The 27,416-nt window shown below is 37.9% G+C and overlaps 1 protein-coding gene across 1 annotated transcript in view; it reads right to left on the bottom strand.

Annotated features, from left to right (window-relative positions):
• Positions 1 to 27,416, bottom strand: part of SUMF1 (sulfatase modifying factor 1) — a 102,106-nt gene that overhangs the window by 61,251 nt on the left and 13,439 nt on the right. The window lies entirely within an intron of this gene.

Here is a 27,416-nt window from a genome sequence, read left to right as displayed (position 1 = left end):
GGGGACTTTCAATGTTTCCTGATGAAAAGACCAGAATTGAATAGAAAATTTGATCTTAACATACAAGACTCAAGAGAAGTTTAAAAAGGTAAACAGAGGGGAAAAAAAGTTACTCAATTAGGTTAAACTGATTTACATTCCTACACGGAAGATAATACTCATAAAACTCTTAAGAAATGTAAATGTATTTGGGCAGAGAGAAGGACTATACACAGAAGGTATATAAATATAAATTATCTTTGATGTGAAGATACAAAAAAAAATTAAGAGGTTAAAAAGGGAGTCTATGGGGAGGAGAGGAAAGGGGAGGTGAAATGGGATGAAATAAATCATATGAGGAGGTGAAAAAAACCTATTACAATAGAGGGAAAGAAAGGTGGGGTGAACATTGTTTCAACCCTACCCTCATCAGATTTGATTCAAAGAGGGAATAACATATACATTCATTGGGATAAAGTAAACTTATCTCATTCTTTAGGGAAGTAAAAGGGAAGGGAAAGGGGGGGGACTGATAGAAGGGAGGACAAAAGCAAGGGAGAAAAGGGTAAAGAAAAGGGAGGGGGTGATAAAAAGGGAGGGCAGATTGGGGGAGGCAGGGGTAAGAAGCAAAACGTCAGTGAGGAGGAAATAGAGTGAAAGAAGGGGGGAAAAGTACAAAAGGGGTAAACAGAATGGAGGGGAATAGTCAGTAATAATAACTGTGAATGTGAATGGGATGAACTCTGCTATAAAACAGAAGCGAATTGCAGAGTGGATTAAAAACCAGAATCCTACAATATGCTGTTTACAAGAAACACATTTGAAGCAGAGAGATACACACAGAGTAAAGGTAAAAGGCTGGAGCTGAATATATTCTGCTTCAGCTAAAGTAAAAAAAAGCAGGGGTAGCAATCCTTATCTCAGACAAAGCACGGGCAAAAATAGATCTCATTAAAAGAGATAAGGAAGGAAACCGCATCTTGCTAAAAGGTACTATAGATAATAATATAATAATAGAAGTAATATCAATATTAAATATGCATGCGCCAAGTGGTATAGCATCCAAGTTCTTAGAGGAGAAGTTAAATGAGTTACAAGAGGAATTAGACAGTAATACTATACTAGTGCGGGATCTGAATCTCCCCCTCTCAGAATTAGATAAATCTAGCCAAAAATAAATAAGAAAGAAGTGAAAGAGGTGAATAGATACTAGAAAAGTTCAGACATGATAGATGTCTGGAGAAAATTGAATGGGGATAGAAAGGAATATACCTTTTTCTCAGCAGTACATGGCACATTTTCAAAAACTGACCATGTATTAGGGCACAAAAACATCATAGTCAAATGTAGAAAGGCAGAAATAGTAAATGCATCCTTCTCAGATCATGATGCAATAAAAATTACATGTAAGAAAGAGCCATGGAAAAGTAGACTAAAAATCAATTGGAAACTAAATAATTTCATCCTAAAGAATGAATGGGTCAAACAACAAATCATAGAAACAATCAATAACTATATCCAAGAGAATGACAATAATGAGACAACATACCAAAATCTATGGGATGCAGCCAAAGCAGTGCTTAGGGGAAAATTTATAGCTCTAAATGCTTACATTAATAAAAAAGAGAAAGAGGAAATTAATGAATTGGGCATGCAACTTAAAAAGCTAGAAAAAGAACAAATTAGAAATTCCCAATTAGATACTAAACTAGAAATTCTGAAAATTAAAGGAGAAATTAATAAGCAAGAAAACTATAGAATTAATCAATAAAACTAAGAGCTGGTTTTATGAAAAAATCAATAAAATAGATAAAATATTGGTTAATTTGATTTTAAAAAAAGAAAGAAGAAAACCAAATTACCAGTATCAAAAATGAAAAGGGTGATGTTACCACCAATGAAGTGGAAATTAAATCAAGAATTAGGAATTATTTTGCCCAACTATATGCCAATAAATTTGACAATCTAAATGAAATGGATGAATTTTTACAAAAATACAAACTGCCCAGGTTAACTGAAGAGGAAATAAAATCCTTAAATAAACCCATATTAGAAAAAGAAATTGAACATGCCATTAATGAACTCCCTAAGAAAAAATCCCCAGAGCCAGAAGGGTTTACAGGTGAATTTTACCAAACATTTAAAGAACAATTAATTCCAATATTATACAAATTATTTGGAAAAATAGGTGAAGAAGGAGTTCTACCAAATTCGTTTTATGACACAAACCTGGTGGTGATACCAAAACCAGGCAAAGCAAAAACAGAGAAAGAAAATTATAGACCAATTTCCCTAATGAATACTGATGCTAAAATCTTAAATAAGATATTAGCAAAGAGATTACAGCAAGTAATCACCAGGATAATACACTATGACCAGGTTGGATTTATACCAGGAATGCAGGGCTGGTTCAACATTAGGAAAACTATTAACACAATCAACCACATTAATAAGAAAACTAACCAAAATCCTATGATTATCTTAATAGATGAAGAGAAAGCTTTTGACAAAATACAGCACCCATTCCTAATAAAAACACTAGAAAGCTTAGGAATAGGTGGAGTTTTCCTTAAAAAAATAAACAGTATCTACCAAAAACCATCAGCAAGCATTATATGCAACGGAGATAAATTAGAGGCCTTCCCAATAAGATCAGGGGTGAAACAGGGATGTCCATTATCACCCCTGTTATTTAATATTGTACTAGAAATGTTAGCTTTAGCAATCAGAGATGAAAAAGGAATTAAAGGAATTAGAATAGGCAAGGAGGAAACAAAACTATCACTCTTTGCAGATGATATGATGGTATACTTAGAGAATCCTAGAGAATCAACTCCAAAATTACTTGAAACAATTAACAACTTTAGCAAAGTAGCAGGATATAAAATAAATCCACATAAATCATCAGCATTTCTATCCATGACCAACAAAGTCCAGCAGCAAGAGATAGAAAGAGAAATTCCATTTAAAGTAACGGTAGATAATATAAAATACTTGGGAGTCTACTTGCCAAGACAAACCCAGGAACTCTATGAACACAATTACCAAACACTCTTCACACAAATCAAATCAGATCTAAGTAATTGGAAAGATATCAATTGCTCAGGGATAGGCAGAGCTAATATAGTAAAAATGACAATTCTACCTAAATTAATTTACTTATTCAGTGGCATACCAATCAGACTACCTAAAAATTCTTTTATAGAGCTAGAAAAAATAATAACGAAATTCATCTGGAAAAAGAAAAAATCAAGAATATCAAGGGAAATAATGAAAAAAAAATGCACAGGAAGGTGGGTTAGCTGTACCAAACCTGGAGCTTTACTATAAAGCAGCAGTCATCAAAACTATCTGGTACTGGCTAAGAAATAGAGTGGAGGATCAGTGGAATAGGCTAGGCACAGGAAACACAGTAGTAAATGACACTAGTAATGTAGTGCTTGATAAACCCAAAGACTCCAGCATCTGGGATAGGAACTCAGTATTTGACAAAAACTGCTGGGAAAACTGGAAGATAGTATGGCAGAAATTAGGCATAGACCAACATCTTACACCTTATACTAAAATAAGGTCAAAATGGGTACATGATTTAGACATAAGAGGTGATATCATAGATAAATTATGAGAGGAAGAAATAGTCTACCTTTCAGATCTTTGGAAATGAAAACGGAACAAAGAGACAGAGAATATTATAAAATGCAAAATGGATGATTTTGATTACATTAAATTAAAAAATTTTGGTACAAACAGAAGCAATGCATCCAAAATTAGAAGGGAGGCAGAAAGCTGGGAAACAATTTTTGTGGCCAGTACTTCTGATAAAGGCCTCATTTCTAAAATATATAGGGAACTAAATCAAATTTATAAGAATCCAAGTCATTCCCCAATTGAGAAATGGTCAAAGGATATGAACAGGCAATTTTCTGATGAAGAAATCAAAGCTATCAATTCCCATATGAAAAAATGCTCTAAATCACTAATGATTAGAGAGATGCAAATTAAAACAATTCCGAGGTATCACTTGACACCTATCAGATTGGCTAAAATGACAAAAAAGGAAAATAATAAATGTTGGAGAAGCTGTGGAAAAATTGGAACACTAATGCATTGTTGGTGGAGCTGTGAACTGATCCAACCATTCTGGAGAGCAATTTGGAATTATGCCCAAAGGGCGATAAAGCTGTGAATACCCTTTGACCCACCAATACCACTTTTGGGTCTTTTTCCCAAAGAGATCATGGAAAGGGGAAAAAGACCCACATGTACAAAAATATTTATAGCTGCTCTTTATGTGGTGGCAAGGAATTCGAAGTTGAGGGGATGCCCATCAATTGGGGAATGGCTGGACAAGTTGTGGTATATGAATGTAATGGAATACTATTGTGCTGTAAGAAACAGTGATCAGGAGGAGTTCAGAGAAACCTGGAGGGTCTTGCGTGGGCTGATGATGAGTGAGATGAGCAGAAACAGAAGAACATTGTACACAGTATCATCAACATTGAGTGTTGATCTACAGTGATGGACTATATTCTTCTCACCAATGCAATGGTACAGAAGAGTTCCAGGGGACTCATGATGGAAGAGGATCTCCAAATCCAGGAGAAAAAAAAACTGTGGAGTATAGATGCTGATTGAACCATACTATTTCTTTTGTTTTGGGTGCTGTTGTTTTTCTATTTTGAGGTTTTTCCTCATTGCTCTGATTTTTCTCTTATAACATGACTAATGCAGAAATATGTTTGATGTTTTATATATATATATATATATATATATATATATATATATATATATATAAAACCAATATCAGATTACCTGCTGTATATGGGAGGGGGGAGGGAGGAAGAAAAATCTGAAATTGGAAAGCTTGTATAAACAAAAGTTGAGAACTATCTTTAAATGTAACTGGAAAAATAAATAAAATACTTTATTTTTTTTTTAAAAAAAAGAAATAACAGAAAAGAACTGCTCAGAACTTCTAAATATAGAAAATTAAATTTAAATTGAAGGAATCCATAGCAAGGGTGCAGTGGATAAAGCATTGGCCCTGGATTCAAGCAGACCTGCGTTCAAATTCTGCCTCAGACACTTGACATTTACTAGCTATGTGACCCTGGGCAAGTCTCTTAACCCTCATTGCAGAGAGAGAGAGAGAGAGAGAGAGTGAGAGTGTTAATGTATCCTTTACAAGCCATAATGCAATGAAAATAGAAATTACTTGAGGGACCACAAACAGATACAGACCCAAATAGAGATTAAACAATGAAATCTTAAATAATGAATGGGTCAAAGAACAAATCATTGAAACAATTGTTAATATGAATGTATGGATCACCTGGATTTGATGGTGGTGCCTTATTATCCAAAAGTATTTTTTACCCTAGGATAACAGGAGCAAAACGTCCTTCAGCTAAACTCCAAACTGAACCCAGATAGCTAGTAGATAAAAGTCCCTACCTGGTAACTTCTTTCCTCAGGACAGTAAGTTCCTATCTTATGGTGACATCTGGGTGTCCTCATCCTGACCAAACTCCTTTTTTGGAATCCTGTATTCTTATCATGTTGCTTCTATATTTCCTCCATACTTGTTATAACTGAAATTGTTAAAACTGCTTTGCATTACGTCCATTCTTGTTATAGTATTTGCTTTTGGGTTGATTTGTATCATGCTAATGAAACTGACAACACCCTATAACCAGTGAACAAAAAAATACCCTTGTATACCCTCAGAAAGAGGGAGTCCCAGAGCTCCCTTCTTAGGAGGGGGTCTCCATGTGATCATGTTTCTTTCTTCTTGGGACAAATAAACTGGTATTATGTTTTGGTTTCTTTTTCCTATCTGTCTCTGATCTGGTTTTCGGATATGTTCTCTGATCTGTTTTTTTGGTAGAAGGACAGGTATGGAAGCAAATTGTAGGAGAAATTATAAAATAAATTTCTTTGATCTGTTTATTGATTTTTTGTAGGAGACGGGCAAAATTAAAAACTATATTTAATTTTCAACAGCAAAAGATGGTGCCTGTTCTACTGAGCCCCAGCCATAGTTGAATTTGTGTAACACAAATTTACATAAAGCAAGAAATGTATATATAAAATAGGAGAAGAAAGCCTGGCTATAGTCTGTCTGGGAAAAAAAGAACCAAGGGTTTCATTGGAATTTAAATACAAGAAGAGTCAATTGTCTTTTTAAAAAATTTATTATCATTTTTATGTGTTTTCTTTTGAGTCATGATTAATATGGAAATGTTTTGCATGCCTCCCTATGTACAACCTATATCAAATTGCTTGCTTTATTGGGGAGGGAAAAGAAATAGAGGGAGAAAATTTGGAACTCAAATTTTTTTAAAAAATGAATGTGGGGGCAGCTAAGTGGTGCAGTGGATAGAGCACTTGCCCTGGAGTCAGGAGGACCTGAGTTCAAATCCGACCTCAGACACTTAGCACTTACTACCTGTATGACCTTAGGCAAGTCACTTAACCCCAACTGCCTCACTAAAAAAAAAAAATGAATGTGAAAATTTTTTGTTTACATGTAATTGAGAAAAAATGAAATGGAAAAAAAATAAACATAATAGCATCAAAAAAAGTCACTTATATGAAATGGAAGCCCCCCAAAATGTAATCTTGAACACAGTATCAAGAACAAGGAAGGAAAGTACAACCATTTCCTGCCCCTGTCTGACCTCTTCTGGGATATTGGGTTCAGTTCTGAATACATGTTAGGCAGGACCCTGACAAATGGGAAGAGGATCAAAGGAGAGTCAACAAGATGGCGACAGGACTGAAGACCAAGGGAAATGATGCCTCTGGTATTTGGACAGCTACCATGTGAAATACTCAAATATCCTGTAATCTGTATTTGTGCACCTTTTTTTTTACTTTGTCTTTAAATAAAATGTTTATAATAGTCCTCAAAAAAAAAAACAGAAGGACAGAAGTAGGAGCAAAGGGTATATATACTATAGAAATACTATTTTAGGCTTAATGTAAAAACAATGTCCTCAACAATTAGAACTAACTCAAGAGACAGCAGACTCTACCTCACTCAAGGGCTTCAATCAAAAATTGGCTGACTTGTCAGAAATGTGGTAGAGAAGATTCTTGTTAAGGTCAGGATTGGACAAGATGGCCACTGAAATCCCTTCCAGAGCTGAGACTCTGGAATTCTGATTCTGAATCCCTCACTCTAGATATCAGACCTTTCCTAAAATGGTTTAGAGTGGCATTAGCTATTTTTGTTGCCATATTATACTGCTGACTCAATTTCCCATATCTTTTTCAAGGGAACTGCTGTCTAGACCCATCTCCCAACATCTTATATTTATAAAGTTGATTTTTTAAAAAAGATAAATATAGTTGTTTCCTATTAATTTCATCATATTTAATATATTCCATCATGCTAACCAGTAGAAATGTTGGATGTTCCTCTTCCTCACAGCTTCATATTACCTGCAAATCTGATAAAATGTGGATCTTTACTCTTAGAGAGGGGCAAGCTGTCTTCTCACTACTACCACCCACCCACATCCACTCAATATACAGGAAGGAAAGTTTAACATTAATAATAACAATAAAAAGAAAAATAGCAACAAACTAGCATTTGTATGTCACTTTATAGTTTGCAAAGCACTTTACCAATATTGTCTCATTTTATCCTTACAACAACCCTAAAAGATAAGTACTATAATGATCCACAATTTACAGATGAGGAAACTGTGCCTTGCTGAGATTCACAAAGACAGTAAACATCTATGGTTAGATTTGAACTCAGGCCCTGATGCCAGGTCCAAAATTCTATCCACTATGCTACCCCACTGCCCTAAAAGACTAAGTGATGGAAAGATATTTTAAAGGTGTATAATTCATTCCAATAAACATTTATGAGGCACCTACTATGAGTGGGGAAAAAAAGTTTACTAGTCAGGAGAAACACAGATTTAGTTAAGACAGCTTCTGCCCTTAGAGTGCTTTCTTTTAATCTAGTAGAAAGCTGTCAATGTACATAAATAACTAGTATACCAAAACCAAGATTGAATAGTCAATAAACATTTTATTAAGTACCTACCATGTGCCAAGAATAGTGCTAAACACTAGGATGCAAAAAGAAAAACCGTTCCTGACCTCAAGGAACTTACAATCTAATGGGGGAAAGACAATACACAAAAGGAAGCTGAAATGGGGGGGGGGGGGTTGGGGGGGGGAAGAATGGGATCCCTAGAGTCAAAACAGAGCAACAGCAACAGGTGGGAAATGAGGAGTTAGCAAGAAATTCTAAGCCCTCAATATATAAAAGGAGGCTTTGGAATGAGTTTTTGCTCTGCCCTCCAGGCTTCTAATCTGAGAATGCCTGGAAAACCTTGCATAAATTGATGTATGATGAAGTGAGCAGAACCAGGAAAACGTTGTACACAAAGACAGCAATATTGTTTGATGAAGGACTGTGAATGACAGCTATCCTCAGCAATACAATAATCCAAAACAATCCCAAAGGAAGCATACTATCTGCCTCCAGAGAAAGAACTGATATTGACTAAACACAGACTGAAGCATGCTGGTTTTCATTTTCCTTCTTTCATTGTTTTCTTTTATTTGAGTCTTCTTATACAAAATTACTAATATGGAAATTTTTATATAATTGTAGATGTATAACCTATATCTAATTGTTTATCACCTCAGGGAGAGGGTAGGGGAAGGAGGAATAGAATTTGAAACTCAAAACTTTAAATAAAAATGTTAATTAAAAAATTAGAAGAGCAAGTGGAAGTTGATTCTATGAGACATCAAGAAACAATAAAACCCAATCAAAAGAATGAAAAAAAAACAGAAGAAAATATTAAAGATCTAATTAGAAAAACAACTGACCTGAAAATGGATCAAGAAGACATAATTTAAGAATTACTGGATTACCTGAAAGCCATTATCAAAAAAAATTTAAAAGCCTAGAAATCATCTTTCAAGAAATTATCAAGAAAAACTGCCCTAATATTCTAGAACCAGAGGGTAAAATAGAAATTGAAAGAATTCACTGATCACCTCCTGAAAGAGATTCCAAAATGTAAACTCCCAGGAATATTATAACCATATCCCAGAGGTCCCAAGTCACAGAGAAAATATTGCAAGCATCCAGAAAGAAACAATTCCAATATCATGGAGCCACAGTCAGGATTATACAGGATTTAGCAGCTTCCACATTAAAGGATCAGAGGGCTTGGAATATGATATTCTAGACACAAAGGAGCTAGGATTACAATCAAGATTCACCTATCAAGCAAAACTGAGTATATAATCCTTCTTGAAGACACCTAGCGCCATGGGGTCTCTGGATTGTAATTCCACTCTGAGACAACTGTTAGTTAGGAAGTATTTCCTTACTGAAGCCAAAATTTGCCATTCTGCAGATTCTACCATTCTGACTTCTAGGATTAGCCAAATAAGTGAAAATCTTATTGGACTTTATTGAAAGACCCAGAGGGCAACGTGGGAGAGGCAAGAGCATGCAAAAAGAGTGCAAGAGACCCCTCGAGGGTTTTTAACCTGTCTCAGGTAGAGGTGGGTCATTCCACCTTGATCCAAGCACATGCAAGCAAATTCCTTGCTTTCTCAATTAGGGCCGAAGGAAGAATGGGAGGGTGAGAATTTAGAACTCAAAATTTTTAAAAAACATGCTAAAAATTGTTTTTACATGTAGTTAAAACAATAAAATATTAAATAAATGTTTTAAAACTAAGCCTAAAATATCAAATTATTTTTTAGCTCACCAAAAAAAACCCAAAAAAATTAAGACTTACATTTTAGCAAACTAAGTCACAATTTGAGTGAACTCATGTAAACTAAATCACAATTTGAAACCAACCATAAAAAAGAGAAATCTCATGTCCTTTACTTGACACTATCAAAATACTCTTTCACAAAAAGCTGCACGGCATATTTCTGATGGCACAGAATTCTCTTTTATTTGTGGCTTGGCAAGAACTTTAATCTTAGGATGTTCTTACTGACCAGACAATTCAATGTTTAGGTTCCAGTGATAGGTAATTCATCAAACATCAAGTGGAGTACAGAACAACACTTAAGTCATTTCCCTCAAATGTTTAAGGAGCCCCTCACAAGCATTCAGCTCAGCTAGAGCTTTTCCCACTTTAAGAAAATCCATTATGGGGCAGCTAGGTGGAGCAGTGGATAGAGCATCAGCCCTGGATTCAGGAAGACCTGAATTCAAATCTGGCCTCAGACACTTGAGGTCCTCCTGAATCCAGGGCCGGTGCTTTATCCACTGCACCACCTAGCTGCCCCAGGAAAGTTCACTTTGAAGAAGGTTTCAATGCAAGCTTACTTTCCAAAACATTTCAAACAGGATCTAGCTTGAACTTAACTTTTTGGCTAAATCCCAACGGACAAAGTAAGATTCGTGAAGTACAGATTTTCCTGGTGATCTGCACTTCTCAAAATGGCAAATACGTTTTCATTTGGCAAACTGTTAGATACCACATATAAATGCTACACACTATGCAACAAAGGCACCATGGCACACAATGGAAAGCAAACTAGACTTACCTCATTTATTTCTCTTCACTTGTAAAATGAAAGACTTGGACAATATGACTTCTGAGATCCCTTCCCACTTTAAAGCTCTTAGCTTATGAGACAGAGTTTGGGTTCCATTCTCTCCTATATATCTGGTAGCAGCCTATTTTCCCTTTTTCCAGAGTTCATCTTTCTGAAAGTTTCTTTCACTTACACCCCCCACCATCCTCCTCCAATGGAAACTGCCATCTGTACACATCTTAAAATCATAATCAAATAATTACAACAGGGCCAAAAAGCAGCCTTGTACAAACCATTAAATGGGAGTGCTGAGCCCAAAGGCCGTTAGCCTCAATAAGGGTACAAGCTATAATTCAGGGTGACAATAAATGTATTTTCAAAAGTTCTGAACTTCATTTATTAAACTCAAAAGCAGCAACAAATGCTTACATTTGTCCTGTATTCTGGGATGTAAGGCCATCTTAGGTCTTTCATAGGACATAATATTGCTTCTCATCACAGACTCAACATCATTATACCAGTATTTTCATTCTCTCTCTCTCTGTTTCTCTCTCTGTCTCTGTCTCTCTCTCTCTCTCTCTCACACACACACACACACACACACACACACACACACACCAAGGAACACACATAGCGCTAAAGACAATCTGAAGAATGATAGAAAGCATGGGCTTCCCAAAGACTCTCACAAAGAGTCAAATGAAACATCTCCCAGAATTATGCCACTCCCCCTCATATAAAAAAAAATGGCTTTAACCTGACCTATTTCTATCCAACCATCTCCATAGCAACTGCCTTGTGTTTAAGTTGAAACAGCTGTACCCAACAGCAAGAGACAGATTACAATGTAAATAGTATCTATGTGAGCAGTACAGTCAGGCCAAGACTAAACGGCTTTGCAGAGGAAAGAAGAGAGTCTTCCCACCTCTCTTAACTAAGCTACAGCAACAGTTCATGGCAGGAAGAAAAGGTGATTTTATTCTTTGGAGGTGTTAATTACACCTTTCTAAACATACACAAACCCCAAAGAGAGGAGGAATTGGCAGAGGGAATCAAGAATTATATAACTATGCAAATCAAGTCTGCTGAAAGATGTCAATTTCATAACTAGTCTCCATCAAATTACATTTAGACAAGTGAATTTAAAAGATGGTCACTTACTGTAAAATAGTATAAACATGACAATGCCCCCCCAAGAGGATTTCTAAGGTGACACTGTCAAAAGTGAATGAGAACTGTAGACGTGCCTAGGGTGTGCACAACATAGTAAAAATGCACAGAACATAGAAATTCAAGGCCCATGCAATTACTGAATATCAAATGAATTAAACACACAGATACCCAGATAAAATGTCCTTACTCAGCACCCAACAGGTACTGATCATAAGAGGAATTTGCTTTATTAAAAGAAAAAAATCCAGTAAAATTAAATGAATGATTAAATTTGATGTCTTATTTCCAAATAAGTCCTAATGGCAAGGATCTTACAGTGCTGACTTTTAGGGATACACTGTAGAGTGGCAGGAAATGTCATCCATTCCTTTATTATATTTTGGCAAAAATCAAAATGAAATTCTGGACAGGCTTGAGGTTTTATAATATTTTCCCTCTGGTTCTTAGTTAAATTCCTTATAATTCATCACAATCCTAGGCCATGTTGGCAGTACACCTCTATAAATGTGGAGGAAAGCATGCCATAATCCATGTATGTGTTAAGGCCAATGATCAAGTTAGAGGCCATTTGCAAAAGGGCCATTCCATCTGCAAACTGCAGCTAGAACAAGATCAAGCAAAGAGAAAAGCCTGATTTGAGCTTTAAATTTTTAAAGGGAAAAAAAAAAGAAATTACTCAAAGTTCAAAATGGCATAATTGCAAAACACTTGAATTTTGTTCATGTGTTTTATTCTGGTTTTAAACTAAGGTTTCACAATTTTTTAAACCACCATTAACTTAATAAATGACTTTCACATACTGGTTCATTTGTTTTCTTAAAGTTGGTTTTAAAGCCTCCAAATTAAGTTTTATGTAGCATTGCTGTATTTAGAGTTAGGAGGATTTTAGTAGAAGCGTTCCAATCCAATCTTCTCATTTTACTGATGAGGAAACAGGTCCAGTGAGATGAAATGTTTCTTCGCACCCGGAGGAGCTGAGCAGAGGGCCTGGCCCATTTCTAAAGGAGACAGTGTTACTTTTTCAAAGCACACCTATGTATCTTTTTTTTCTATCAAAATGGTCTCATGTTGAGTGTGCAGCCATATTTAGGTAAATATAGTCAGAAATGTCATCAGAGGCTTCAGGATGCAATGCTATAAACCAATTGAATGACCCTAATGTCAGGAACGTCAAGCACCACAGAAGGCCAGAAGGGGCTTCGGGGGATCCCTTATGTCACACCACAAAGATTAAGTTCTACCCTTTCCATTCAACAGGCTAGCTTTGATGACGAGAGAGAGAGAGAGAGAGAGAGAGAGAGAGAGAGAGAGAGAGAGAGAGAGAGAGAGAGAGAGAGAGAGAGAGAGAAAGGTACTTGTCATGTAAGTAAACTTTAGAGCTAAGCCCCCTTCCTCCTGCCCATAAACCTCTTTTCTAAAGTTCACTGTCAAGAGAGCAATTTGGGACTATACCCAAAGGGCTATAAAACTGTGCATACCCTTTGACTCAGCAATGCCACTACTAGATCTGTATCCCAAAGAGATCATAAAAATGGAAAAGGAACCACATGTATAAAAATATTTATAGCTGGTCTTTTTGTGGTGACAAAGAATTGGAAATTGAGAGCATGCCCATCAATTGGGGAATGGCTGAACAAGTTGTGGTATATGAGTGTAAAGGAATACTACTGTGCTATAAGAAATGATGAGCAGATGGAGTTCAGAAAAATCTGGAAAGACTTAAGTGGTGTTAAGGGGCTAAAATTCTAGCTAGTCTGTCTAAAATATCTAATGAGTGGTCGCCAATAAATTATAAGCTTCAGCAAGAGTTAGACTTTTAAGCATTTATTAAGGAGAATAAGAATTTGATAAAGAGAGAGAGAAAGGCCTAGATTCCTATCTATTAAAGGGAGAGCGCATTTCTAGCTCCCTTCTCCGCCAGAGTCCAGAGGAAAGAGCCTGAGACCGAGCGCCAGTCTCTTCCTTCCTCCTCCCACTAGCCCGCGTCACTTCCTGACGCCCGGTCTTGCCCTCAAAGACCTTCGCTTCATGGGCAGAACTCTTCTACAGTAAGTCTCCAGCAGGTGGCGTCATTCTAATCATTACAGTGGACTGATGCTGAGTGAAGTGAGCAGAACTAGAACATTGTACAAAATAACTGCAATATGGTGTGGTGATTAACTGTGATAGACTTAGCTTTTCTCAGCAATACGATGATCCAAGATAATTCCAAAAGATACATGATGGAAAATGCTCTCCACATCCAGAGAGACTCTGGAGTCTGAGTGCAGATTGAAGTATACTATTTTCACTTTATTTGGGTTTTTTTGTTTGGTTGGTTTTTGTGGTGTTTCTATTTTGTTCTGATTCTTATTTCACAATATTACTAATGTGGAAATATGTTTAACATGATTGTACATATATAACCTATACCAGATTGCTTGCTGTCTTGTGGAGGGGGGAGAGAGAAGGAAAGGAGAAAAATTTGGAACTCAAAATCTTACAAAAATGAATGTTGAAAACAAAAAAGAAAAATAAATAAATACTACTGCTTATAAAAAATAAAGTTCATTGTCTAGCTGTCCATGGGGCAAGCAGAGTTGACTGCCTCATAACACAGGGTCATAGGAAGCAGCAGATTGAAGGGACCAGGCAAAAAATAGGAAAGTAACAGTGAGATGGAGATTTTGAGGGGGATTCCTCTGGCAATCAAAGAAGTCACTCACACACACACACACACACACACACAAAATAACATATATCAGAGCACAGAGAAAGGCAAGAGGTAAAAATACATCAGTAATTTCTGTCATTGGTATTCCTTCTACCAATGGAGACTTCACGCTTGGTAGAAGGTCAAAGCTTGCAGCCCCTTTGGACTTAGCTCTGTGGTCCTGAGATGACCAACATGCAGTCCCTAAGCCCATATTCAAAACTTTCCCCACTTGACAGAAAATGCCAGGGCTTGCATGCTACCTTAAAGAAGCCAGGATTACTTATACATCAGAAAAGGAATTCAGTGAAAGAACAGGTAAAAATGCTGGGAAAGAACGAAAGGAACGGAGGCAAGCAGAGCAGCCAGGGCAGACACAACCCCAGTAGTAAGAGAAGACACAGCCCGGACAATGGCAGGGACAAAGCCCAGTGCAGGGCGGGGGGTGTTAGAGGACGGCAGGCTCAGAGAGAGTCAGTAGGGCCGCAGCCACAAAAAAGAATGCAGTACCGGGCTGCATGGGAGTCAAACTATATCATGTCCTGAAGCCACATTTTAGGAAGGACATGAACACGTACAGAAGAGGCCTGCGATGGTGAGGCTGGACTTGAACCACAGCACATGAGCATCTAATAAAGAAACAGAGTCTGGGGAAGAAAAGACTGGTGGGGACAGGGAGAGGGGATGTGACAACTGCACAAGTATCTATGGGCTGCCACATAGCAGAGTTAGCCTTGTGCTGCTTGACCCTGTAATTAAAACAATGGGTGAAAGTTGCAGAGATGCAGACTGAGGTTCAACATCAGGAAAATCTTCCTCACAACTGGAGCTCTCTAAGACTGGCTACTTTGGGAAGCAGGAAGTTTCCCCTCATGTTATTGTTGTTTTTCAGTCATTTTGGTTGTGTCCAAATCTTTGTGACCCCATTTGGGTTTTGTTTTGGTTTTTCTGGCAAAGATATCGGAGTGGCAGGGGCAGCTAGGTGGCACAGTGGATTCAGGAGGACCTGAGTTCAAATCTGGCCTCAGATACTTGACACTAGCTGTGTGACCGTGGGCAAGTCACTTAACCCTAACTGCCTCATCAAAAAAGAGAGAGAGAGAGAGAGAGAGAGAGAGAGAGATCAGAGTGGCACTTTATTCTCTAGCTTATTTTACATATAAGGAAATAAATGGAGGGAAACAAGGGTAAGTGACTTGCCCAGGGTCACACAGTTAATAAGTATCTGAGGCAGGATTTGAACTCAGGTCTTTCTAATTCCAGGCCTGGGGCTCAAGCCACTGCACCACCTAGCTCCCATCACCTACAGAGTTTCAAACAAAGACCAACTGGCTAACCATGTCAGCAGGCTGTGGACAGGTATGAATGGTCCCTGGGGTCCTTTTTGACTCTGTGACCTTGCCCAGTGGAGTTTTCCTTTTTCCTCTTTCACCTTGATGAGAACTGATCCCAAGAGATCTTGACCTGGAAAAAAACGAAAATGGAAAAGACTGCCAGCTAGAGAACTAACAGCTCTCGGCCAGACGGCTTCCCCCAATTCATCCTCATTCCACAGAAATCCTGAGTCTCCCAAAACCCAAGGCCTACGCTAACTAAGCTGGCAGATCTCTGATTCACTAATGCGGAGCCACAGCTTAGCACAGAAGAGGAGAAGCTACTCAAAAGAACAAAGGGCAATTTCCTCAACAGAAGGAAAGGTCTTTTTTTCCCCTTAATAGCAGTTTCATGCCTTTCTTCCCATCTCTAAGACGGGACTGCTTCTGCCCAAAATTAGATTAAAAGATCTATTAAATATCCCATTTTGTTCTATATTAAAAAAAGTCTGCAGACTCTGCAGCTCCTTGATTGTCAAGGTGACCTAAGGGTAACTTTGGAACAGGGTCAGTGATGTTCTATTATGACTCAGGGGACAAGAAACAAAGGTCACTTCGCTTCCTGCCTCAATTTGTTCCCCGCTGAAGAGAGGATAATACCAGCTCGGCCTGTGGCTGTGGGAAAGAATAGCAAGGATCTCGGGAGTGCAGTATAAATATGAAACTGCCTCCACTATTTGCTCCCTCAGGCCAAAAACCTCCCTCCCACAGGGCCTTTTATCCTGCAGGGCTAAACTTCCCAAGGAAGGCAGGCTCACCATCCATAGCTCAGGCCCATGGTGGTCGCCCATCACACAGAGGGCCTGGGCATGATTTTTAGTTGCACTGACACTCTGGAGCAGTGATGTGGGAGCCCGCGTTCTGCCTCAGAGAGACCATGTGCATTTCTTACGTTTGCTGATCTCTGCTTTCAAGAGAGAGCGTGTGAGAGCAAACACAGGATGAACAAGGGGGAGCTCCCAAGTGGGAGTCACTCAGGTATGAAATACACTTTCCTAGTGTCACAAGCAGAGTCTGAATGTGAGATCAGGAAGGGACCTGAGGAATTCAGGCTATACCCCAGGGGGAAAGAAAAAACAACAACTTGACAGTTGAAGAATCTGTGGGATGGCCTAGGGAACTGGCAGCCAGGAGAGCTCAGTTCAAATCCCAGTTCCAGCAATTACTACAAAACCAGGTGGAAAACCACTTGCCCCCTCTGGCCCTCAATTTCCTCATCTGTAATATGAAGTGGCTGGCCTACGTGTTTGCTAAGGACTCCTCTACCTCTAAATACCCAAAATCACTGGTCTACAACAGAGGCAGAACTGGAAGCCAGGGCTCCTGGCTCCAAGGGCAACACTGCTTCCATTACAGGTATACTTCACTTTATGCCATTGATGATTTCCAGAAAAGCTAAGTATTCTTTTCTAATTAATTAAGTCATATTTATGGTGCAATAGAAGAATTCCACAGTTATAGTAGCCCTGTAGTGGATCCTTTAAAAAAATTTTTTTTTCAAAAATTAGCCTTCTCTCCTTCCTACCCCAACTGAGAAAGAAAAAAAAACAAAACCTTTTTACAAACATGGGCAGCCAAACAAGGCCAAGAATATCACTGGCCATGTCCAATCTGCACTCTGAGTCCACCGCCTCTCTGTCACACACTGAGTGTCATGTTACATCGTGAGTCCTCTCAAAATGTGGTCAGTTACTGTGTCAATCAGGATCCTAAAGTCTTTCACAGCAGATTCTCTTTACAGTGTTGTTGTGTGAATTGTTCTCCTGGTTCTGATCACTTCACTCTACATCAGTTCATATAATTCTTTCCCAGGTTTCAAGAAAACATCTCTGCCATTTCTTAAAGGACAATAGTATGCCATAATATCTGCACACCACAACTTATTCAGTCATTCTTCAATTGATGGGCACCCACTCAGTTTCCTATTCTTTGTCACCAAAAAAAAAAAAAGCTATTATAAATAATTCTGCAGGTATGGGTCCTTTCCCCTTAATTTTATCTCTTTGAAATAGAGACCTACTGGGTTGAAGGGTATGAACAATTTAGTAACTCTTGGGGCATAGTTCCTAAATGCTTTCCAGAATGGCAGGACCAATTAACTGTTCCAGCCATGACAGTAACTTACCTGTTTTCCTAAAGCCTCTATATCATGTTGTTTTCCCTTTTTGTCAACTTTCTTTATGTGAGGGGAATGAAGTGGAACTCAAAAGTTGTTTTAATTTGCCTTTCTCTAATTATCTGTCATTTAGACTAATTTTTCTCTAATTATTAGTCATTTAGATGAACATTTTTTTCATTTGTCTATTTCTCTCTTTGAAAAGGTCCTGTTCATCTCCTTTCACTATTTTTTCAACTGAGGAATGGCTCTTATCCTTTTAAATTTTACTCAGTTCCCTATGTTTTTGAGACCTCTCTCTAGGAATCTTTTTGGGTTTTGGTTTTTTGGTTTTGTTTTTTGGGGTTTTTTTTGCAGGGCAATTGGGGTTAAGTGACTTGCCCAGGGTCACACAGTTTTAAGTGTCTGAGGCCAGATTTGAACTCAGGTCCTCCTGAATCCAGGGCCGGTGCTCTATCTACTTTGCCACCTAGCTGCCCCTCTCTCTAGGAATCTTTTTGGGTTTTGGTTTTTTGGTTTTGTTTTTTGGGGGTTTTTTTGCAGGGCAATTGGGGTTAAGTGACTTGCCCAGGGTCACACAGTTTTAAGTGTCTGAGGCCAGATTTGAACTCAGGTCCTCCTGAATCCAGGGCCGGTGCTCTATCTACTTTGCCACCTAGCTGCCCCTCTCTCTAGGAATCTTAATGCAAAAATTCCTTGCCACTTTACTACTTCTCTTCTAGATCTAATTACATTTGTTTTGCTTGTGCAGAAATTTTTTATTCTTTTGTATAATCAAAATTATCCATTTTCTCTCCTGTGATCCTCTCTCTCTGGTATGGTCTTGAACGCCTTCCCTACCCAGAGATCTACCAGGGAAGCTCTTCCTTGCTCTTCCAGTTTATTTATGATGTCACTTTTTATGCCTAAGTCATGTATCCATTTGGAGTATATCATGGCACATACAGTGTGACTTATAGCAAAGCTTTTAGTAAATCAGAAACATATCCTAAAGTCTACTTATTTAAAGCAACACATTATAAGGGGTGGGGGATGGGGGAACTAACTTACTAGTTGTGGGATAATAAGCAAGTCATTTGTGGTCCTCAGCTTATTTATCTGTAAAACAAGGTTGGATTAAATGAATTAGAAATGAAGATAACTGGATTCTAATTGTACTCTTGCCTATAACTGTGGTAAAGTGTGGTTGTGGTCAAGTCACAACCTTTTTAGCCTAATTTCCTCATTTGTAAAGTTGAGGGTGTTGGAAGAGAAGACCTAAGGTTTCCTTCTAGGTCTAAGTTTCTATGACTTAACATTTCAATTTGTATATAGGATATTCTTAAGGTCGGTCACACATATATTTGGATCATCCATTTGCTATTTACCAAATGACCTCTCTGCCTTCCTACAAGGCAGTTTTATGATATGAATTTCAGAATATTTTAATGACAGGAAGAATAATGCATACTATTGATCTTACTTAGGATTGATCTCCAATGACTCAAAGGGAGTGTGCCCTGAAGAAATAGGTAGGCTGAAACAAACATGAGCTAAAATCAGATCTAGCTCCTTGGCCTGCCTCAGATATATCCCCTCTGCTCAGATGTCTTATTCTGGAACAGTTTTTTTTTTTAAAAAGCGTGCCATTATCCTGCCACACTTGGCTCTTACCTTTAGGTGTTATCATAGGCACCCTTCTAAAACCTCTATAGCACACTGATTGCTAGGGTCAGGCAGACAAGTCCTCTTTTCAAAAAGACACAAAGGGTTGCTGTTTAACAACTGTTCCCTCCTTATCTTATCCATTCACTCTTACCCAAACCTACCTTCCTGAATAATTTAGTTACCACTTACCTACTCAACTCAGATGGCTAGCCTTGTTTTCTCTTACTAAAGAAAGTCTGGATTTACAAGCTGAGATGAGTCATACCAGGTCCAGGTCCAGGAGGTTGTCAATACGGATACTCCACAAGATGATAAGTAAAATGGATTTTTTAAAATGTCTAAGTCACAGTGGGTATCAAGTAGCATTAAAAGGATCAGAGTAATGATATCTGTAAGAATTCATTTCAACATTGAACACTGCTTTCCAAACTAAATTGGGCCATAGGACATTTAAGGGCTTCAAATAAAATCAAGGAACCCTAAAATAGGTAACTGAGTATGAAATACCCAAAAAATAACAGAGGGAATTAAAGCAATTCCCCACTTAAAAAACTGTAGCCCTTAAGAAGTATTATTGGCAGCCAGACATTTATAATGTATATATACCCTCTCGTTTGATTCTTGCAACAACACCCTGAAGTATTATAAGTGTAATTTTACAGAGGATGAAAACCGAATTTTAAGCGATATTAATAAAATACAGAGCCAATCTTATAGTCAACCCAAGGCAACTATAGAAAGTTTGACACTTTCTTGCCAAAAAGGAGGAAGGAATCATTAGATCACAAGATAAACAGGTCACAACTACAGAAATACTTTTAGAGCAGGCAGATGTTATTTTACCAAATATTAATAAAGGTTGATAACAAGTGCATGGCACTGGACTTGTCAAATACAAATGAAAGTGGTTTACCTTTACAGAAAAAGCCTGCAAAATGGTCAAGAACCAAAAATGGAATTAAAGGCCATCCAGGTGAACTCAGCCAACTATGTTAACAAAGAGGCATTGAACAAATGGCTGAGTCATGCAAATCTCTCTGTGGAAACAGAAGAGTTTAATGATGGCAATTCAGGACCAAGTCTTTGCTATCATATATATATATATATATATATATATATATATATATATATATATATATATATATATATATATATATATATTATATATAACTGTATCCTTGATAAATCCAAACAGCACAAATTATGCAAGGACACAGTGAAAACTGTGTAACACATTGTTGACAGCTGTAAAGACTTAGCACCTCTCAAACAATAAACAATACAAGTCCTGGTGGCTAGTTCACTATTTTTCTGAACTAAGAGATCCTCATACTACAAATACAGACCTCAAAATGTCCTGAAGAACTCAAGTAATAAACTATACTGGAACTAGACCATTATCACTGACTGAAGCCATGATTGCCCAGACATAACACTGATCCATAAAAATCAAAGAACAATATTTTTAATGGATGTCACCACACCTATTACTCATAGTCTCCAAGGAAAAAGCTTTGAAAATATAGAAGCCTAACTAAAAAAGATCAAAATCAAGTGAAGAGAATATAAGGTAGCATCCCTGTCACCCTATATACCACTGGAATTGTACCAGGGAGGTTTTCAGTGAGCTTACAGAAGATAAGCTTACACCCTAATACTCTTAATGAACTACAAAAAGCATTTTATCTTTGTGAACATGGCTTTATTATCTACTGACTCAAAAAAAAAAAAAGAAAAGGAATTATGTACCAGAGATAGAGTAATTAAAGCTGAATCCACAGGACAAGAAAGCAAGAAGCCCAGTAAGGTAACAGCCTTAGGAATTAGACAGATATGAATCCTTATCACACTCACTCAGCATCTCTTCCGCACCAGCTTCTATGCTCTGGCAATACCACTCTCAACTCTCAACCCAAACAAGCCGATGTCTTCTCCCGCCAATTGCAATGAGCAGTAGATACTGATTCTGCCTAGCAACCTGGGGAGAGGGGAGGGAAATCAAGCTTCCTTCCAAATAAGGTGCCCCTAGGTTAGACCAGGGCTTCTTAAACTTTTTTTCTACTCTCCACCCCTTTTCACCCAAGAATTTTTTTTTTTACCATTGCCAAATTTTTTGCAACTCCCACATTCAGTTACACAAACCCATATAGGGTCGCAACCCACAGTTTCAGATGCTAGGGGTTAGATAACCCCAAAAGCTACAGAGACAGCTCAGAACATGTACCTACCAACCTCAAAAAACCCTGACAAAAGTAACTAAAGCTGACTCAGTCCAACCACAGAAGGAAAGAATGAGAGAACCAGAGGTGGTATTGGAATAGGAGGCAGTGAGAGAGGCAACACTTGGGCATAAATGAAAGAGGACTTAAATCCAGATGTTTTCCCAGAAGCTTTTTAGGGCAGTGACTAGGCTGTTCATAATTTCTTAGTGTGGTAGGAAGTTGAGATAGACACATCTAGAGACACACATATATGTATATATCCCTATCCCTTGGTTTCTGATTCCTCCCCCGATGATTACAGGTATATCCTTAGTGATAGGCTGAAAAATGTGATGAGTAAGAGGTGGGGGCTCCTGATTCTCACAAAAGCTACCTCAACTATAGACATGTGTAGATATATATATGTGTATGTGTCTATAAATACTCATGTATGTAATTTTTAAAAGACTAAATAAAACCAAAGATTCCAAAAGGAAGAAAATTCAATTAAACATTTAGAGCACACAAATAAAATTAACAAAGTAGAAGGAAGGATGAGTACTAAATCATAAAAAAGATGACAAATTTCTTTGAATAAGTATCATAATACAAAATAAATTTAACCAATGCCTGATGAAACACAGAACTCTGTAGAGTCTCAAAGTGCATGGAACAATAAGATATTCCAGAATGCTTCAAAAGGGAAATGAAAAACAAAAGACTCAGCTAGGAAAGAGCCAAAGTCAGAACTTATGGTTTGTCAATCAGAAGTTATTAACAAAGTAGAAAAACTCGAGTCAACAGTATCAAGGCCCCCCAGAGAAGTGAGAGAAAGAACATACTTGGGATACAAATATAATGAAGAGGACAATCTGGAAAACACAGACAATAATAATGCTCCAAACACTCATGATTTCTACTGAAGTAAAAGTCACTGATACTGAAGACAGGATGAGCAGAGACAGCTGAAGGATCCTAAGCCTCCCAGAAAAACGTAATGACTGAAAAAAACCGAACCCCCAAATACAGGAAGTAATATGAGAAAACTGCATGAACTTCTGACTATAGACAACAAAAGAACCCACAGATCACCTTTAGGAAAGAATAAAAAAATCTACAAATCCAAGATATGTTGGTGTTTACAATTTCAAATTGTCAAGAAGCCTGAGAAAGACCTTCAAATGATCAACCTGTGCAGTAATTTACAAAACATTAAATATAAAGAGAAAATAGCAGGACAGAAGCTTCAATACAGCCATTCTGAAAAGCAATTTTGAATTATGCAAATATAGTGGCTAAAACGTCCATATCCTTTAACCCAAAGATTCCTCTAGTCAAAGACAAAAAGAAAGGGTCCAAGGACAGCAAAATATTTACAGCAGCACTCTCTATGGCAGCAAAGAACTAGAGTTAAAATACATGCCCATTGATTGAGGATTCATAAACTGTGGTACATGAATACATTGGAATATTATTATATTGTAAGAAATGACAAACAGTGAATACAGAAAAACATGGTAAAGACTTCCTTGATCCAATGACAATGGAAGGAAGTAGTGGCCAGAAAACAGGAGACATAGCAACTAAAACATTGTGAAAGGAAAGAACCATCACAAAACAATCAGAAAGAAATATAAAAAAAAAAAACACACACACATAGAATAAAGTTGGCCCTAAAGAAGAGACAGGATGACATCTCCCTGCCCCACTCCTCTGCAGAGGGAAGGAGACTCACAGGGGTGGAACAGTACACAGACTAAAGGAGTTCCTTTAATAAAGAATTACCCCCAGTAAATCAGTTGTGTTATTTTATACTAGATTTCCATGAAAACACAGCTGGACCATGCAAGGCACAAAAGAATCCTTCGATGATATCACTGTGCTTTGGAAAAGATGAAGAGTTACCCCAAGATTACAATGCCTTGGAAGTCAAGTTCACGGAGTCAAACCCTCTACAGAGTTTTCACTTTGTTTAATGAATCGTACTCCTAACGTTGGCCAGCCTGTAAACATATGACCTTGGTCACTAAGGAGACCGGACAGTACCAGAGCAAACTCATTCACACTTTAGGAGGAAAGGAAGGTCCATCCAGTGCCAAGGATATTATACTCCTAGGTGAGGAGCAACACGATCAGTGGGTGCAGGTATGGATGCGGACGTGTGTGGCTACAAGAAAACAAAGTGAGTCCAAATAGTTACTACGCTAGGTCCACAGACACACAGACCATCCATGGCTACAGTGAGAGAAGTTCCTCCATAAAAACACCCCAACCAGTCAAAACACAAACAGCAAGTGGTACAAAGCTGAGTACAGGGATAGCAAACAAGAAGAGCCAGCACTGAAGTGTCTTCAGGTGTGCGAAGCACTTTAGCAACATGATCTCCTTCTAGCCTCATAACAATCCCGGGAAGTAATACCCCCATTTTACAGACGAGGAAGCTGAAACAGAGGTTAAAACAACTTGCCCAGGGTCATACAACTAGCAAGTGTCCAGATCTGAACTCAGCTCTTCCTGACTCCGGGTGCTCTGCCCCACCCACTGTGGCACCTAGATACTGTTAAAGCTCCCAAGTCCCACCTACATACTCTTAAAGGTCCCAATTAAGCAAAACGTCTTGCATTTAAGTCAGTTTTCTTGCAGGCCCAAAAGAGAAGCAGATTGTAGTTAGGAGAACTAAAGAAGATGCAAGACAGAGCAATCCATAAGACTCAGCTGTTGATTCAGAGAGAAAAATACTTAGTGATGCCATAGAGGAAAGCTTCCTAAACTGTGGGTCTCAAGCCCTGAATATAGGGGTCTCGACAAATTTGGCAGTCAATGTTTAATTTGTATAGCAATTTTACATAGCTATCTACCCAGGGTTGAGTGTGGGAAAGGTTTATGAAGCCTGGCCATAGGAGACACTCCCCAAAGCTAAAGGGGCTTGATTGTTAGTGAACTGTTTTTTGAACTAAAAAAAAAGTAAGTAAGGTAACATGCAATAAAATGCTGAGTGATTCTGTCTGGCACCTGTTTTGGCTTATTTTAATGTATGTTTTGTTTTGTTTTGTTTTGTTTGTTTTTGTTTTTTTGCAGGGCAGTGAGGGTTAAGTGACTTGCCCAGGGTCACATAGCTAGTAAGTGTCAAGTGTCTGAACTCAGGTCCTCCTGAATCTAGGGCCAGTGCTTTATCTACTGCATCACCTAGCTGCCCCCTTTAACGTACTTTTACTATCCCCTGGAGCATGCCATTCTGAAAACTTACTCTGTCTTGCATTACATTGCAGTTAAACCTTACTTAAGATTTCTAAAACCTTAACATTTTTTAATATTATTTTTGGAGAAAAAGTAGATTTTTGTCAGGCCTTAAAGCTGCTCTCATTACAGTTTGTGCAGATTTATATAACTGAATCAAATCCCTAGCACTTAACAGTTCTTAGCCCAGATGATAGAATTTGCTCATTTTTTGTTTAAGAGAGGACCAAGGCACGTTGACGTCTTACCTTAACTCTTCCCCAGCATCACCTAAACAACAAAATCTTCGTCATTTCTTTGCAAAAGATGGCTTTGTCCTGGAATCTCTTTCACTCATAATGAGTTTTTTTTTTCTTTTTTTTTTTAAGTGAGGCAATTGGGGTTAAGTGACTTGCCCAGGGTCACACAGCTAATAAGTGTTAAGTGTCTGAGGCTGGATTTGAACTCAGATCCTCCTGACTCCAGGGCTGGTGTTCTATCCACTGCGCCACCTAACTGCCCCTTATAATGACTTCTTTATAACCCTGATGTCTTGCTACATGAGGAATAAGACCAACACAAGTTCTCCTTCTGATTACAGAGGAAAATCTCAAAACAGAATTCCACCTTCCTTTATCAAGAGACAACTTTCTCAGGAATTTGCTTTTCTAAATTGTTAACAAACTGGACAAGGCCAAACCACAAGCAAGGAGCTAATCACCGGTCACTTGGGATGCCTGCCAATAGAGTCTAAACACCCGTATCTTCTTGTATGCCTGCCCCATATTTATTCCTCATGCCAGAGATTTATGAGATAGTCTAATAATACACTTTATTAAAACCAAAGCAAAGAACAGTCGCTTAATATTATCCTTCCCAGAGACAGAAAACCACCCCAGATCAAACAATACAAAAACCTGGGCTCAATCCCACCTCTTATCAAATCTGTGCTTCAATTAAGACCATTGCCTTTGCCTCAAAGTATCAAACAACATAAAAGTCAAGAACAAGCATTTTAGCTAACATCCTGAATATGAAAACAGATGATTCTCTGGAACCACAAGTCTGCAATGAATACCAGTTATTCTTTAAAAAAAAAAAGTTGAATCTTAAATCAATGTGTGTCCTCCCCATCCCCTGCCCTCAGGACCTAAAAAACAACACTGTAGAAAAATCAACTGGCAAAGAACGTCAATGAAACAGATTCCTTTTATTAGCTTCAGCCCTTTCCAAACACACTTAAAAGGTTTGCTTTTCCATTAGGAGCCATTTAAGCGAATGATCAATACCATAATCCAGTAAGAGCTACTTGTCCTTACCCTAGTTATGAACACAGAGACTTCACTATTTACTTACCGGGCACATTCGGGAACCTGGCAATAATCTGCCCCTCCTTTTACACCTAATGCGTGTGGAGATTTCTCCAGTGACAGGAGGTAATATATCTGCAAGTGCAAACCGCAATAATAATTGCAAATGCCCATCAGTCTAGGCCCAGTATCTTAAAATAAGCACCTGCTGCCACAAATGCATAAAATAACCAGCTCTCACTGATCTCTAGCTCCTTAAGTAAACCATAAATACATAAGTACTTATTGGGCAATCTAATTTCCAAATACAAACTTGTAAGGAGGAAGCCAATTCTTATCTATAAATAGTACTAAAAAAAATTGTCACAGGGGGAGGCACATCTAAAAAATTTTCGTTTTCCTAGAAATAGTTTAAGGACGTCATGTCATTCTTCCCTCAGTTAACATTTTGCTATACTGTTCTGAGCAGAAAAGAAACAGTAGCTCAAAGGGTTGAATTTTTTGGCATAATAACTTCTAAAGGAGTGGGCAGAGTAACACAAATATATAAAGATTCAGTTATTACGGGAGTTAAACAAACAAATTTTAAAAAAAGATAAAGCTCAAATCCCTCCATTTTTAAAGGCAGTTGAATCAGTCTCATTCTAGTCTTCTGACCCTTCAATTCCTTCTGTCTCTTTTTTTTTGGCTCCTCAAACTTCTCAACTTCTACTTTTGCTCCTAGGTGTCCTACCCCCTCCCCAAAAAAAGTTTCCTAGAGGGCAAATAAAAACAAAGCTTTCCCGCCCCCTCCAAATCATCCAAAATCAACATTGGTAAGAAGGCAGGGGAAGCTGGCTTAGCAGGATTCCCATCAAAAATAACCTCAAAAACATAGAAAAGAAACAAAATTGTTAGAAAATACCATTAGAAAATGAAAACTCACCAAAAGGTCAATGAGTAAACTGAAGTAGGTCTCTGATGCAATGAAAACTATTAGGGAGAAAGGGATGGTGGGAAAATATCAGAAGAATACACACAAAGTATCAGAAACTGAATCAGGTAATGACAACAAGCATTAAGAGCTTTAAGGTATAGCAAAAAGCACTGAAAGAATTCAAGGAAGAACCAGACAGACAGTGGGGAAAAAATCTCTCAGAAGATGAAACAATTCAGCAAAAAGGGAAA

Source organism: Dromiciops gliroides, chromosome 1 (assembly GCF_019393635.1).
Source record: "Dromiciops gliroides isolate mDroGli1 chromosome 1, mDroGli1.pri, whole genome shotgun sequence".
Taxonomy (NCBI): domain Eukaryota; kingdom Metazoa; phylum Chordata; class Mammalia; order Microbiotheria; family Microbiotheriidae; genus Dromiciops; species Dromiciops gliroides.
The sequence above is the reverse complement of the archived record's forward strand: the minus strand, read 5'-3'. Positions and strand labels throughout refer to the sequence as shown.